A 15,800-nucleotide genomic window follows, 5' to 3' on the forward strand; every position below is an offset into this window, starting at 1 on the left:
TGTGTGTGTCTGTATTTGTCTTTGTAGATCTGTCTGGCTTGGTGCCTGGGTTCTGATCGGTGTGCGTGAGTGTGTTTGTGTGTGCGTCTGTCTCTTTCTGTTTGTGTCTATGTGTTTGTACATCTGTCTGATTCAGTGCCTGGGGTAGAATCGGTGTGTGTATGTGTGTGTGTGTCTTTGTATATCTGTCTGGCTCACAGCCTGGGTTCTGATTGGTGTGATTGTGTGTGTGTGTGTTTTTGTATATCTGTCTGGCTCACAACCTGGGTTCTGATTGGTGTGATTGTGTGTGTTTGCGTGTGTGTTTGTGTCTCTGCCTGGCTCAGTGCCTGGGTTCTGATTGGTGTGTGTGTGGCGTGTGCCTGTGTTTGCATATCTGTCTGGCTTGCTGCCTGGGTTCTGATCGGTGTGCGTGTGTGTGTTTGTGTGTGAGTCTGTCTGTCTCTGTTTGTGTCTATGTGTTTGTATATCTGTCTGATTCAGTGCCTGGAGTCTGATTGATGTGTGTGTGTGTTTGCATATGTAAATGTGTGTGTGTGTGTGTGTGTGTCTTTGTCTATTTGTCTGGATCTCAGCCTGGGTTCTGACTGGTGTGATTGTGTGTGTGTGTGTCTCTCTGTCTGTCAGTCTGTGTTTATGTGATTGTATATCTGTCTGGTTCAGTGCCTGGGCTCTGATAAGTGTGTGTGTGCGATTGTGTATATGTGTGTATGTGTTTATGTGTATGTGTTTCCATATCTGTCTGGCTCAGTGCCTGTCGTCTAATTGGTGTGTGTATGGTGAGTATTTGTCTGTCTGTCTATGTCTGTGTGTGGGTGTGTGTGTGTTTCTATATCAGTCTGGCTTCGTGCCAGTTGTCTGATCTGTGTGTTTGTTTGTGTGTGCCTGTGTCTGTGTGTTTGAATATCTGTCTGGCTCAGTGCCTGGGGTCTGATCGGTGTGCATTTGTGGGTGTGTGGTGTGTGTCTGTGTTTGGTTGTGTTTCTATATCGGTGTGGCTCTGTGCTTGGGGTCTGATGAGTGTTTGTGTGTGTGTGTGCATGTGTTTATGTGTGTGTTTGTTTGCATACCTGTCTGGCTCAGTGCTTGTGGTCAGATCGGTGTGTGCCTGTGCGTGTGTGTGTGTGTGTGTTAATTTATGCGTGTGTGCTGTGTGTTTGTGTCTGTCTGTCTCTTTGTGAGTGTGTGTATGTATATCGCTCTCGCTCAGTGCCTGCAGTCTGATCAGTGCATGTGTGTGTGTGTATATCTGTCTGGCTCAGTGCGTGTGGTATGATCGGTGTATGTATGTGTGTAGGAGCAGGAGTAGGCCATTCGGCACTTCGAGCCAGCTCCGCCACTCATTATGATCATGGCTGATCACCCAACTCAGTAACCTGTTCCTGCTTTCGCCCCATATCCTTTGATCCCCTTAAACCCAAGAGCGACATCTAATGCCTTCTTGAAAACATACAATGTTTTGGCCTCAACTGCTTTCTCTGGTAGCGAATTCCACAGGCTCACCACTCTCTGGGTGAAGAAATGTCTCCTCATCTCAGTCTTGAACGGTTAACCCCGTATCCTTAGACTATGACCCCTGGTTCTGGACTCCCCCACCATCGTTAACATCATTCCTACATCTACCCTGTCAAGCCCTGTTAGAATTTTATATGTTTCGATGAGATCCCCCCTCACTCTTCTGAACTCCAGCGAATATAATCTTAACCCACTCAATCTCTCCTCATACATCAGTCCCGCCATCCCAGGAATCAGTCTGGTAAACCTTCGCTGCACTCCCTCTATAGCAAGAACATCCTTCCTTAGATAAGGAGACCAGAACTGCCCCCAATATTCCAGGTGGGGCCTCACCAAGGCCCTGTATAATTGCAGCAAGACATCCCTGCTCCTGTACTCAAATCCTCTCGCTATGAAGGCCAACATACCATTTGCAGGTTTTACCACCTGTTGCACCTGCATGCTTACCTTCAGCGACTGATGTATGAGAACACACAGAACTCATTTCATATTCCCCTCTCTCAGTTCGTAGTCGTTCAGATAATAATCTGTCTTCCTGCGTTTGCTGCCAAATTGGATAACCTCACATTTATCCACATTATACTGCATCCGCCATGCATTTGCCCACTCACTCAACTTGTCTAAATCACCCTGAAGCCTTTCTGCATCCTCCTCACAACTCATCCTCCCACCCAGTTTTGCGTCATCTGTAAATTTGGAGATATTACATTTAGTTCCCTCATCTAAATCATAAATATATATTGTGAATTGCTGGGATCCAAGCACTGATCCCTGTTGTACCCCACTAGTCACTGCCTGCCATTCAGAATAAGACCCATTTATCCCTACTCCTTTTTTCCTGTATGCCAACCAATTTTCTATCCATCGCAATCCATGAATTATAATTTTAGATGCTAATCTCTTATGTGGGACTTTTTCAAATGCCTTCTGAAAGTCCAAGTAAACCACATCCTCTGGCTCCCCACCCACCCCCCCCCCCCCCCCACCCCCCGCATCATCTCTGCTAGTTACATCCTAGAAGGATTCCAGTTGATTTGCCAAGCATGATTTCCCTTTTGTAAATCCATGCTGACTCTAGCCGATTCTACCACTGTTCTCCAAGTGCTCTGCTATAAAATCTTTGATAATGGACTCTAGAAATATCCCAACAACCGACGTCAGGCTGACTGGTCTATAATACCCTGCTTTCTATCTACCTCCCTTTTTAAATAGTGGGGCTACATTAGCTACCCTCCAATCTGTAGGAACTGTTCCAGCGCCTATCAAATCTTGGAAGATGACCACCAATGCATCCACCATTTCTAGGGCACTTCTTTAAGTACTCTGGGATTCAGACCATCAGGCCCTGGGAATTTATCAGCCTTCAATCCCACCAATTTCCCAACACCATTTCTCTACTAATACTGATTTCCTTCAGTTCCCATCTCTCACTAAGCCCTGTGTTCCCCAACATTTCTGGTATGATATTTGTGTCCTCCTTTGTGAAGACAGAACCAAAGTATACAATTAGTTGGTCAGCCATCTCTTTGTTCCCCATAATAAATTCCCTGTTTCTGACTGGAAGGGACTTACATTTGTCTTCACTAATCATTTTATCTTCACATATCTATATAAACCTTTACAGTCAGTTTTCATGTTCCCCACAAGCTTGCTCTCATTCTCTATGTTCCCCTTCTTAATCAATCCCTTGGTTCTCCATTGCTGAATTCGTAACTGCTCCCAATCCTAAGGTTTGTTGTTTTTTTCCTAGCGAACTTATATGCATCTCCCTTGGATCTAATGCTTTCACTAATTTCCCTTGTAAGTCATGCATTGGCTACCTTTCCCGCTTTACTTTTGTGCCAGACAGAAATAAACAATTGTTTCAGTCCATCCATGCACACTTTGAATGTTTGCCATTGCTTTTCCACCGTCGTCCCTTCAAGTAACGTTTCCCAGTCTATCATAGACAATTCGCGCCTTATACCTTCATAGTTTCCTTTCCTAAGATTCAGGGCCCTCGTCTCAGAATCAACTATGTCACTCCCCATCTTGATGAAGAATTCTATCATATTATGGTCGTTCTTCCCCATGGGGTCTCGCACAACCAGAGTGTCAATTAATCCTCTGTCATTGCACAATACCCAGTCCAGGATGGCCTCTTGCCCAGTTGGTTACTCAACGTATTGGTCCAGAAAACCATCCCGTTTATACTCCAAAATTCCTCCTCTATGGTATTGTCACTAATTTGATTTGCCCACTCTATAGTTTGATTAAAGATACCCGAAAATACAAATGTTCCCGTAATACATGCGTCTCTAATTTCCTGTTTAATGCCATACCGAACATCACTACTACAGTTTGGGGATCGACATAGAACCCCCACTAACCATTTCTGCCCATTAGAGTTTCTCAGCGCGACCCATACATATTCCACATCGTCAGAGCTAATATCCTTCCTGATTATTGCATTAAAAAACTCTTTAACCAGCAATGCAACTCCAACGCCTTTTGCTTTTTGTCTGTCCTGCCAAAATACTGAATAGCCCTGGATGTTCATTTCCCATCCCTGATCACCTTGCAGCCATGTCTCCATAATCCCGTCTGTATCATACTCGTTTATATCTATTTGCGCGATTAATTCATCCACTTTATTGTGAATGCTCCACGTGTTAAGGCACACAGCCTTAAGGCTTGTTTTTTAAAAATTAGTTGGCCCCTTCCCACTATTTTTCACTGTGGCCATGTTTGATTCTGGCCCTTGATTTCTCTGCCTTTCACTTTTCCTATTCCTCTTACTATCTTTTTTCCTTGTCTTTGATCGTCCCTCCTCTGACTCTTTGCAAAGTTTCCCATCCCTCCGTGTGATTGTGTGTGTGTGTGTGTGTTTGTGTGTATCTCTGTTTGTGTCTGTGTGTTTGTATATCTGTCTGGCTCAGAACCTGGGGTCTGGTCGGTGTGTGTGTGTGATTCCCTTTGTCAGTCTGTGTATGTGGTTATATATCTGTCTCGCTCAGTGCCTGGGGTCTGATCGGTGTGTGTGTGCCTGTGTGTGTGTATTATCAACCTCTTTGCTGGTAGATTTGCCAGTGCTGCTGGGGTTGGGGGGGGCGTGGGAGTTGCTGTTGGGGGTTAAACTAATTTGGCAGCGCAATGATATAAGACTGGAGGTACAGTCGGGATGATGCACAGTCAAATAAAGAAGAAAATCTAAATCAGTTTGGAAGGCAGAGCAAATACAGACCCGTTAAGGCACGAGCGAATAATGCAAGGATGGATTGCATCTATTTTTTTGATGCGAGGAGTCTTACTAGCAAGGCAAATAATTTGATGGCATTAATTATCACATGGGATTTTGATATTAATGCTATCACAGAAACATATTTGTGGGAATGGCAGGACTGGCAGCTCAGTATTCAAGGGTATAGAATCTGCAGGCGAGACAGACGAGGGGGTAAAAGAGGAGGTGGCATTGCACTGTTGATCAAGGAGTCAATTACTGCAGTAAGGAGGGATGATATCTCAGAGGGATCCTCAAATGAGGGCATATGGGTAGAACTTCAAAACAAAAAAACTGGCAAACACTTGGCTGGGAGTGTACTACGGGCCTCCAAACAGTCAGGGAGAGATAGAGGAGCAGATACGTAGGCAAATCTCAGGCAGGTGTAACACTGATAGGGCTATAGTGGGGGAGTTCATGTTCCAGCAATATTAACTGGGATATTCTTTGTGGAAATGGCCGAATGGGGGCGGAGGTCTTAAAATGCATATGAGAGAGTTTTTTGAGCCAGTACGTAGAACGCCCGACAAGACAAAGGGCAGTACTGGACCTAATCCTAGGGAATGAAGCTGGACAAGTAATAGAAGTATCAGTGGGGGAGCATTTCGGGCTTAGAGGTCATAAATCTGTAAGATTCAAGGTAGCTATGGAAAAGGACCAGGAGGGACCGGAAATAAAAGTACTGAATTGGGGGAAGACCAATATCAATACGAAAAACAGGATCTGGCTAAAGTGGACTGGGAGCACCTAATAGAAGGAATGTCGACATCAGGCCATTGGGAGTCATTCAAGGAGGAAATAGTGAGAGTTCAGAGCCAGCACGTACCCGTAAAGATGAAAGGGAGGTCTAACAAACCCAGAGAACTCTGCACGTCAAAGGATCTCGAGGATTGGATCAGGAAAGAACGGGGCTTGTGGCATATTTCGAGCGCTGAAAACAGTGGAGGCCATAGAGGAGAATAGAAACATAGAAAATAGGAGCAGGAGTAGGCTATTCTGCCCCTCAAGCCTGTAGAATGTGTAGGGAAAGGAAAGGCCCAAGGCGTTTTATAAGTATATTAAGGGCGAGAGGATAACTAGGGAAAGAGTCGGGCCCATTAGGGACCAAAGTGTCAATCTGTGTGCAGAGCCGGAGGATATAGGTATGGTTTTAAGTGATTAGTTTTCATCTGCTTTGACGATGAAGAAGGAGGATGTAGGCATAGATATCAGGCAGGGGGATTGTGATATACTTGGACAAATTAGCATTGAAACGGAGGACTAAAACGGAGCTGTTTTAGTGGGATTTAACGTGGATAAATCCCCAGGCCCAGACGAGATGCATCCCAGGCTGTTATATGAGGCAAGAGAGGGGATAGCAGGGTCCCTGACTCAAATTTTAAAATCCTCTCTGGAAACAGGAGAGTTACCAGAGGACTGGAGGCCACTGAATGTGGTATTCAAGAAGGGGAGCAGGGATCTGAAAGATAATTACATCAGTGGTATGGAAACTATTGGGAAAAACATTCTGAGGGTCAGGATTAATCTTCACTTCGAGAGGCAGTGATTAATCAGCGATAATCGGCATTGCTTTGTCAGGGGAAGATCCTGTCTAACAAACTTGATTGCAATTTTTCGAGGAGGTGACTAGATGTGCAGATGAGGGTAAAGTGGATTCTGCAGACTACATGAACTTCAGTAAGGCTTTTGCTAAGGCCCCGCATGGGAGATTGGTTAAGAAGGTAAGAGCCCATGGGATCCAGGGTAATTTGGCAAATTGGATCCAAATTTGGCTTAGTGGCAGGAGGTAGAGGCTGATGGCCGAGGGTTGTTTTTGGGAGCGCAGACGTGAGACCAGTGTTGTACCACAGGGATCGGTGCTGGGACCCTTGCTGTTTGTCGTGTACATTAATGATTCAGACGTGAATATAGGAAGTATGATTAGTAAGCTTGCAGATGGCACTAAAATTGATGATATTGTAAATAGTGAAGGAAGAAAGCCTTTGATTACAGGACGATATAGATGTGCTGGTGAGATGGGCGGAGCAGTGGCAAATGGAGTTTAACCCTGCAAAAGGTGATGCATAGGAGGGATAACAAGGCAAGTAAATATAAAATGGATGGTAGGACCCTAGGAAATAAAGGGTCAGAGGGATCTTGGTGTACTTTTCCTAGATCATTGAAGGCAGAAGCAAAGGTAGATAAGGTGGTTAGGAAGGCGCATGGGATACTTGCCTTTTTTAGCTGAAGCATATAATATAAGAGCAGGGAGGTTATGATGGAGCTGTATAAAATATAAGTTAGGCCACAGTTCGAGTGCTGTGTACAGTTCTAGCCTTCACCTTATATGAAGGATGTAATAGTACTGGAGCGATTGCAGAGGGGATTCACCAGAATGTTGCCTGTGCTGGAGTATTTCAGATATGAAGAGAGACTGAAAAGGCTCGGGTTGTTTTCCATTGAGCAGAGAAGGCTGAGGGGGGACGTGATTGAGGGAAACAATATTCTGAGGGCATTTATAGGTTAGATAGGAAGAAACGTATTCCTTGAGCTGAGGGATCAATAACCAGGGGGCATAGATTTAAAGTAAGGGGCAGGGAGTTTAGAGGGGATTTGAGGAAAAGAATTTTAACCCAGAGGGTCGTTGGTGTCTGGAACGAACTGCCTGAAGATGTGGTAGAGGCAGGAATCCACACGACATTTAAGAATTATGTAGATGAGCATTTGAAACGCCATAGCATACAATGGTCCGGGCCAAGTACTGGAAAATGGGATTAGAATAGTTAGGTGCTTGATGGCTGGCACAGACACGTTGGGCCGAAGGGCCTGTTTCTGTGTTGCATAACTCTATGACTCTGACTCCATGATTGACCACCGCACAGTCCCTTTGGAGCCAAGGTCCTGTCTTTACATTGAGGTATACTCACCATTGGAGTGTGTGGCACTGCCGCCATGCTAAATGGCATAGATTGCAAACAGATCTAGCAACTCAAAACTGGGTATCCGCGAGACACTTTGTGCCATAGGCAACAGAAGCAACAGCAGAATTATATTCAGCCATAATGTGTAACTTCATGGCACGGCATATCCCCCCTCTACCATTACCATCAAGCCGTGGGATCAACCCTGGTTCAATGAGAGTGTAGGAAGGCTTCCCAGGAGTAGCACCAAACATACCTAAAATGAGGTGTCAGCCTGGTGAAGTTGCAACACAGGACTACTTGCATACCCAACAGTGGAAGCAACATGTGATAGACAGAGTTAAACAATTCCACAGCACACAGATCAGCTCCCAACCCGATGCCTGCCCCACTCGTATTGTCATCGTCCTGACTCCCAGGCCATCTCCAAAAGGCTTGAAAAATTCAGCCTGTTGAATCAGGCAAGGTTTCAAGCCAGATGACACACCAGCTAAAAAAACTTGTAGAGAAAACAGGCAAATCATTTGGTCGATGAACTCCATTTTTCCCAAAGTTCATATAAAACTCCTCCACCCCCACCCACAAGCTTTGTGTACGCTCTTAAACCTACTAGCTAACAGTTAAAAATCATTCTTCTGTCCCCACTCACTTGCCTGGATGAGTGCAGATCCAATAATACTGAAACAGATCTGCAGTCCTGCCGCATCCAGTCACGAATGGTGGTGGACAGATGATCAACTAACAGGAGGAAGAGGTTCCACAAATTTCTACATCCTCACTAATAGTGGAGCCCAGCACTTCAGTGCAAAAGACAAGGCTGCAATATTTACATCCATCTTCAGCCAGAAGTGCAGAGTGGATGATCCATCTCGGCTTCCTGCTGAGGTCACCAGCTTCACAGACGTCATTCTTCAGCCAATCTTATTCACTCCACCTGATATTAAGAAATAGCCGAAGGCACCGGATACTGCAAATGCTCTGGGCCCTGACAATATTCTGCCAATAGTACTGATAACTTGTGTTCCAGAGCTAGCCATTCGCCGAGCCAGTCTGTTGCATTACGGCTGCAACATTGACATTTACCTGGCGATGTGGAAAGTTGCCCAGGGATGCCCTGTGCTCAAATCCAACCTGGCCAATTGCTGCCTTATCAGTCTACTCTCGATCATCAGCAGAGAGATGGGAGGGGTGATCAATCGTGTTTTCAAGCAGCACTTGCTCAGCAATAATATGCTCACTGGCGCTCAGTTTAGTTTCCGCCAGGGCCACTCAGCTCCTGATCTCATTACAGCCTTGGTCCAAACATGAGCAAAAGAGCTGAATGCGAGAGGTGAGGGGAGCGTGACTGCTCTTGACATCACGGCAACATTTGACTGAGCATGGCATTAAGAATCCACTGCAAAACTGGAACCAAAGGACATCAGAGGGAAAACTCTCCACTGGTTAGAGTATTACCTAGCACAAAGGAAGTTGGTTGTGGTTGTTGGAGGTCAATTATCTCAGCCCTGGGACATCAGTGCAGAAGTCCCTCAGGGCAGTGTGCTCGGCTCAACCATCTTCAGCTGCTTCATCAATGACCTTCCCTCAATTATGAAGCCAGAAGTGGGGATATTTTCTGATGATTGTCCAATGTTCAACCCCATTTGTGAATCATAACATACTAAGGCAGCCTGTGTTCATATGCAGCAAGACATGGACAACATCAAGCCTTGTGCTAATGAGTTGCAAGTAACATTCGCACCAGATAAGTGCTAGTCAGTGACCATCTCAACCAAGAGGTAATGTAACAATTTCCCCTTGATGTTAACTAGTATTAGAATTGTTGAATCCCCCACTATAAATACCCAGTGGGTAACCGTTGACCAGAAACTGAACTGGACCAGCCAGGTAAACACTGTGGCTACAGACACAAGTCAGATGTTAGGCATTCTGCCGCAAGTAACTCATATCCTGTTTCCCCAGTGCCTGTCCACAATCTACAAGGCACATGTCAGGAGTATGATGGAATACTCTACACTTGCCTGAATGGGTGCTGTTCCAACAACACACAAGAATCTCGACACCATCCAGGAAAGCAGTCCGCTTGATTGGCACCCTATTCACAACCTCCTACATTCACTCCCTCCACCACAGACACACAGTGGAAGCAATGTGTATCAAGAACAATGTACACTGTGGCAACACACCAAGCACCTACCAAAGCCGCTACCCATATTACCTAGAAGAACAAGGACAGCAGATGCAGATGAACACCACCACCTTAATATTCCCCTCCAAGCCATTCACCATCCTGACTAAGAACAAGACCGTCGTTCCTTCACTGTCGCTGGATTAAAATTCTGGCACTCCCTTCCTTACAGCACTGTTGGGTGTCCCTACACCCCAAGGACTGCAGCAATTAAAGAAGGCAACTCACATCATCGCAAAGGCAATCAAGTATGGTCAATAAATGCTGGTCTCGCCAGGGACGCCCACTCCCCATGAATGAATAATAACAACAAAAAATCTCTCCTGCCCTCCGTCCTATCACACATCTTAATTTTATTTCTGCTTGCCGCCTCCTTTTCACTTTGGAAAAAAAAACTATTACATTTCCAACCTTTTCCAGTTCTCATGAAAGGTCACAGACCTGAAATGCTAACTCAGTCTCCACAGATGCTGTTCGATCTGCTGAGTATTTCCAGCACTTTCTGATTTAAGGTCAGTGTTTATTAGGTTGCCTGCGTGTCACATGACTAACAGGGACCCCAGAAAATGACAGTGTTGGCAGAGAGATCCTCAGATCGCTACTTTCATACTGCATTCTCTTAAGTATTTGAGAAAGTCTGAGGAGATCTTGCGTATAACATAATTTATATAGGTTCTTTGCTGAGTATCAGTGCTTACTACAAGTTCCTTGGTGAGTGCTACCATTTCTCAGCATGTTCATGTGTAAGTGCCACTGTTTACAGGATTCATTAGCTCCTCACAGATACAAGAGATTGACCCAAATATCTTCAATCCCCACGATTCTGTGCGTGTGTTTCAAGTTTCTCTGACAACCAGTTGCTGTCAACACCCATGGCTCATACTGAAATTGTCAGTCTGTGATATCTGCAAAACACACCTCAGGGGGATAAGTCTATCATATTGGGAAAGGACCGGACATATCCTCAGAAACCAAAGAGTGGGTGGCAGTGTTATGGGGGATTTACCTTGTTTCAAATCATTTTTGTCTGGATTGACAATGCAGTATGTGGAATTATCTTATTAAATGTCCATTTCTGGGGAGTTTTTGTTTCATTCTATGTGAGATCCGGAGGAATTAATCATTTGAACATTTTCTATCTGTAATAACTCGATAGTGGCTGCTCAGCTGTGTTCATTTATTGATCTGTTTTAAGTTCTTCAGACTCTTTTCATTACCCAGATCTACTTTCGCTCCCAGAGAAATCAGGCTGACATTAAATGTTATTTATTGGGGAACAGTGGACAGTCTACCTTCAGATCCCCTCTTTGAATTGAATCACAGCAAGTTAACGACTGATATTGACACAGGCTGCATTTCCAGTGATCGGATCACAGCCAGTTAACACTTTACATTAACACAGGCTCAATCCTCCTGATTGTATTTGATTCTTAACAGTATTCCTGCTTCATTAACCTAGACAGGCAACATCTCATGGGTTCTTTTATTTTAAATTAAAACCACAGCGAGAATTGATGCATTGGTGTATCTGACTTTGCTGATTGAATTGGACTCAGAGTGATTTATCATGGCCTGTTGATATTGTGTGTTACACATTTGGAAATTGTACACAGATTACAGATATTCTGTGCTGTGATTCAGTTTTTGTGATAAGAGGTACGTTTATTTGCAGACACTAAGCTGTCAAATATTTGCAATGAATTAATGATATTGCCCAGAAATTCTTCCCCCGATACTTTGTCCTTTTGGATTTTAAACAACGTAATTTCAAATTCCGAGTTGAAATATGCTGCTGCAGTATCTTGACATTACAGAGCAGCAGGCAAGAAAAACGGAAGCAGAGAAATCACCACAACGCCAGGTGCTTCCTCTCAGTTCAACAGAACAGAAAAACACACAGTGGCTGTTCTGAGGCTCTGCAGACTGTGAGCTGCTTTTCACATATTTCGGCAATGGAAAGCCGATATTGACTCCAAGTGATCACCTTCCAGAAAACAGATTACTTTGTTTTAGAGGGAACACATCACATCCCTCCCTGTATAGTTCAACGATGGTGAATATTCACAAATTATGATGACCACTCAGTGTCTCAGTGTGTTCTGCGTCTCTCGACAGTCTCAATTAGAGATCACATTTCCTCAAATATTTGGCAGTTTTCCCAATAAAGCTGCACAGTCCTTATATGGAGTGCAGAAGTTTTGAGAGGAATGTCTCAGATACACTCTGCTGTTCTACAGTGGGCAAATACAGCAAAACTGAGCAGAACAGCAGTGATTGCTGTATTGCTGGTAATGGTGGTAATGGTAATCGAGGTGGCTGCCCTCGGCAACAAGTCAACATTTGACCAAGTGTGTGCCGAAGAAGATTACTTTCCTGATCCCATCATATTCCCATTTGCCACTCTCTCCGAAGTTATTGATCTATTGTGTGTATGTATTTACATTCAATTGCAACCTCACCACATTTCTCTATGACATCAACTTCTTTAAAAAGTCAAAATACTGCAGATGCTGGAAATCTAAATCATGAACTGAAAATGTTGGAACTACTTAGTAGGCGAGGCAGCATTTTGAGAAAGAGAATTTTCTTCAGAACAGGAAAGGTTTGTTCTGTAACAGTGTTTCAGTAAGGACAGAGGCTGGGAAAATGGGAACAGAGGAAGGAGATAAAGAGAGAAACTGTGATGGGGTGGAAGGCAGTAGTGATTAAATGAAGAACAGAATCATTACCAGAACCTGCTGTCAAAAACAAATGGGGGGCAGTAGTTCCCACGTGTTTATTTTTGAAGTTGATGCTGAGTCAGAAAAATTGGAACAATGTAGGAGGCTGAGTACAGAGAGGTCAGCTGTGAGTGGGACAGCGAATTATAATGGCAAGTGAATGGAAGCTAAGGGACTTAAAGGAAGTACTCAGCAAAGTAATTGCAGAAGGTATGCTTCATCTCCATGGTGTCGAGGACAATTGTTAAGAATTAATACATTGATTAAACAAAGACAAAAATACAAATAAATCACTGTTTGTGGTCCTGACAGTTGAAGGAGAGAAGGTGAAAGGGCAGGTCATGCATCACCAACACTTGCATGGGAAGGTGACATTGGAAGAGTAGTGGGTGTTTTGAGTGAAGGAAGAGTGGGTCAAGCTGTACCTTCAGAATGCTGAAAATGGAGTAGAGGATGTCCGGTGGTAGCATGGCAGTGAAGTTGGCAGAAGTGATGGAGGATATTTCATTGAATGTAGAGTCTGGTGGAGTGAAAGTTGAGGGTAAGGGCAACTTCATTATGGTTAAGGAAGGATGGAAGGAATAATAGTGGAACTGGAATGGAGAGGTTCAAAGGCCCTTTCAGCCACCGAGAGCTAAATACACTTCATTCGAAAGCACACTTCTAACTGGACAAGAGTAAAGGAGAAGGAGGAAAACAAGATCAACAACTTCTTATTGATGAGGTGCGCTTACATAGTTAAAATTTCCAAGTCATATTATCAAACGCAATTTGATAGCGAGCAGCGTTAACAGATATTATGTCAGATGACCAAATGCTTTGTCAAGGTGGTAAGTTTTAAGCAGCATCTTAAAGGAGGAAAAATATGTAGAGAGGCAGAGGTGTATGGTGGGAATTCCAGAATTTCGGATCTAGGAAGATGAAAATAAGACCACAAGCGGTGGAGCGATTAAATTTGGGAATGCTCAGGTATCCGGAATTGAAGGAGCACAAATATCTTATAGGGCTGAAAGAGACTGCAGAGATAGGGAGAGAAGAGCTCATGGGGAGATTATAAAATAAACGCGGGAATTTCAATATTGTTAAGGTGCATGACCAGAAGCTAATGCGAGTGCAGAGGTGATGGATGGACGTCTCCTTGCGAGAGTTGTATATGGGCAGCAGAGGTTTGGATGTCCTCAGGATGACTGAGGATGCAAACAGGGAGGTTGGCCAGGAATGCATTGGAATACTCAAATCTAGAGATGAAGATGGGGAATTAAATGCTGCACTCTCTGGATGAAAAATGAATTGTCAGTTAAAGGAAAAGAGAAAGGAGAGATTCATTACAAATTCCAATTCAAGAATATAATCTAAAACCAAATAGAAAACAGAGTGTGCAGGGAGAATTGGAAAAGAATACAAGAAGGACAAAGGGAAAGCATATAAAAGATTAACAGCGAACAATAAAGGGGATCAGAAATCTTGTAAAACATATACAAGTAAAAATAAAGGAACGGTGCAGCCGATTATGGAGAAGCAAATAAATATTCCTGTCGAGGCAGAGGGCGTGACTGAGGTACAGAATGAGTAATTTGCAACTGCCTTCAAAAAAGAAGAGGTGGAAATTAATGTCCCAATCGAGGAGAGGGATGTAGATATCCTGCATAGGATAAAATAGATGGGAACGCATTGCTAAACAGTTTGTCAGTAAATGTCGACAACACCCCTGGTCCAGATGGGAAGCATTCTGGGAGATAAAGGAAGCTGGGTAGAGATAAGATCAGCCCTGACCACAATGTTTCAATCCTCCTTGTTTCTCGCACTGGGGCCAAAGGACTGGAACTTGGCAATCGTTAGACTCCTTTTCAAAACGAGAGGAGAGGGTAAACCATGTGACTACACGCTAATCTGTCTAACCACAGTGAAAGTTTAGAGATCTACTGGAGGCCTTCATCAAGGGCAAAGTTAATTCTCACTTGCAGAAGCATGGGGTAAGATGGGAAAACCATCTCGAATTTGTTAAAGGCCAATCGCGCGTAACTTAACTGATTGAGTTATTTAATCAAGTAAGAGACTGAAGTAGGCCTTGTGTATTTGGGTATCCAATGCTGACGAAGTACCTCATAACAGACTTATTCAGAAAATGGGAATGCATATTATTAAAGGGACGATGTCAGCTCGAGTAGTCGATTGCGTAAGCGATAGGAGGTAGAGAACAGTGGTGAATGGATGCTCTTCTGACAGACGAGAGTGGCTGTTGCCCGGGGGTTGGTTTTAAGACTGCTGTTTTTCCCTTCTACATACAAATTACATAGACTTGCGTTTGGAATGTATAATTTTTACATTTGTAGATGGTGAAAAACATGGCTCTGCATTAAATCGTGAATATTATTATAGCAGACTTCAGGGTAGACAGTCTGCTGAAAATGGCAAATCAACGGTAGATGCAACTTATTGTGGTCAAGTCAGAAGTGATGTTCATTGTGAAAACATCATGTCAATATAACATAAATAGTACCATTTTCAGGAGGTGCAAGAACAGAGGGACAGGGGAATGCATGTTCATGAATCTTTAAGGATTGCAGGGCAAGTAGAGAAGCTGATTGAGAAAATGTACGAGATATTTGCTCTGAAAATGGGGTTATTGAATTCAAACATAACGGGCATCAAGCTACTACTTTATTGATCAATTGTTATGACTCAGCTGGCGTCCGCTGTGCAATTCCGGGCATGAATACCTTGGAAGAACTTCAAGGCCCTGCAAAACGTACAAATGAGGATTATCAACAAGGCACCACGTGTGAGGGAATTCATTTACATGGAGAGAATTCAGGAGCTTGGATTTTTCTTATTGGAGCAGGGAAAGTTCAGTGGGATAGAAACATAGAGAATAGGAGCAGGAGTAGGCCATTCGGCCCTTCAAACATGCACCGCCATTCAATATGATCATGGCTGATCATCCAACTCAGTAACCAGTTCCCTCTTTCGTCCCATACCCTTTGAACCCTTTAGACCCAAGAGCTATATCTCACTCCTTCTTGAAAACATACAATGTTTTGGCCTCAACTGCTTTCTCTGCTAGCAAATTCCACAGGCTCACCACTCTCTGGGTGAAGACATTTCTCCTTAACTCTGTCTTGAAAGGCTTACCTACATCCTGAGACTGTGACCCCTGGTTCTGGAATCCCCCAACATCGGGAACATCCTTCCTGCATCTACCCTGTCAAGTCCTGTTA

This window comes from Heterodontus francisci, unplaced genomic scaffold, assembly GCF_036365525.1.
Source record: "Heterodontus francisci isolate sHetFra1 unplaced genomic scaffold, sHetFra1.hap1 HAP1_SCAFFOLD_54, whole genome shotgun sequence".
NCBI classification, from domain to species: Eukaryota; Metazoa; Chordata; class Chondrichthyes; order Heterodontiformes; family Heterodontidae; genus Heterodontus; species Heterodontus francisci.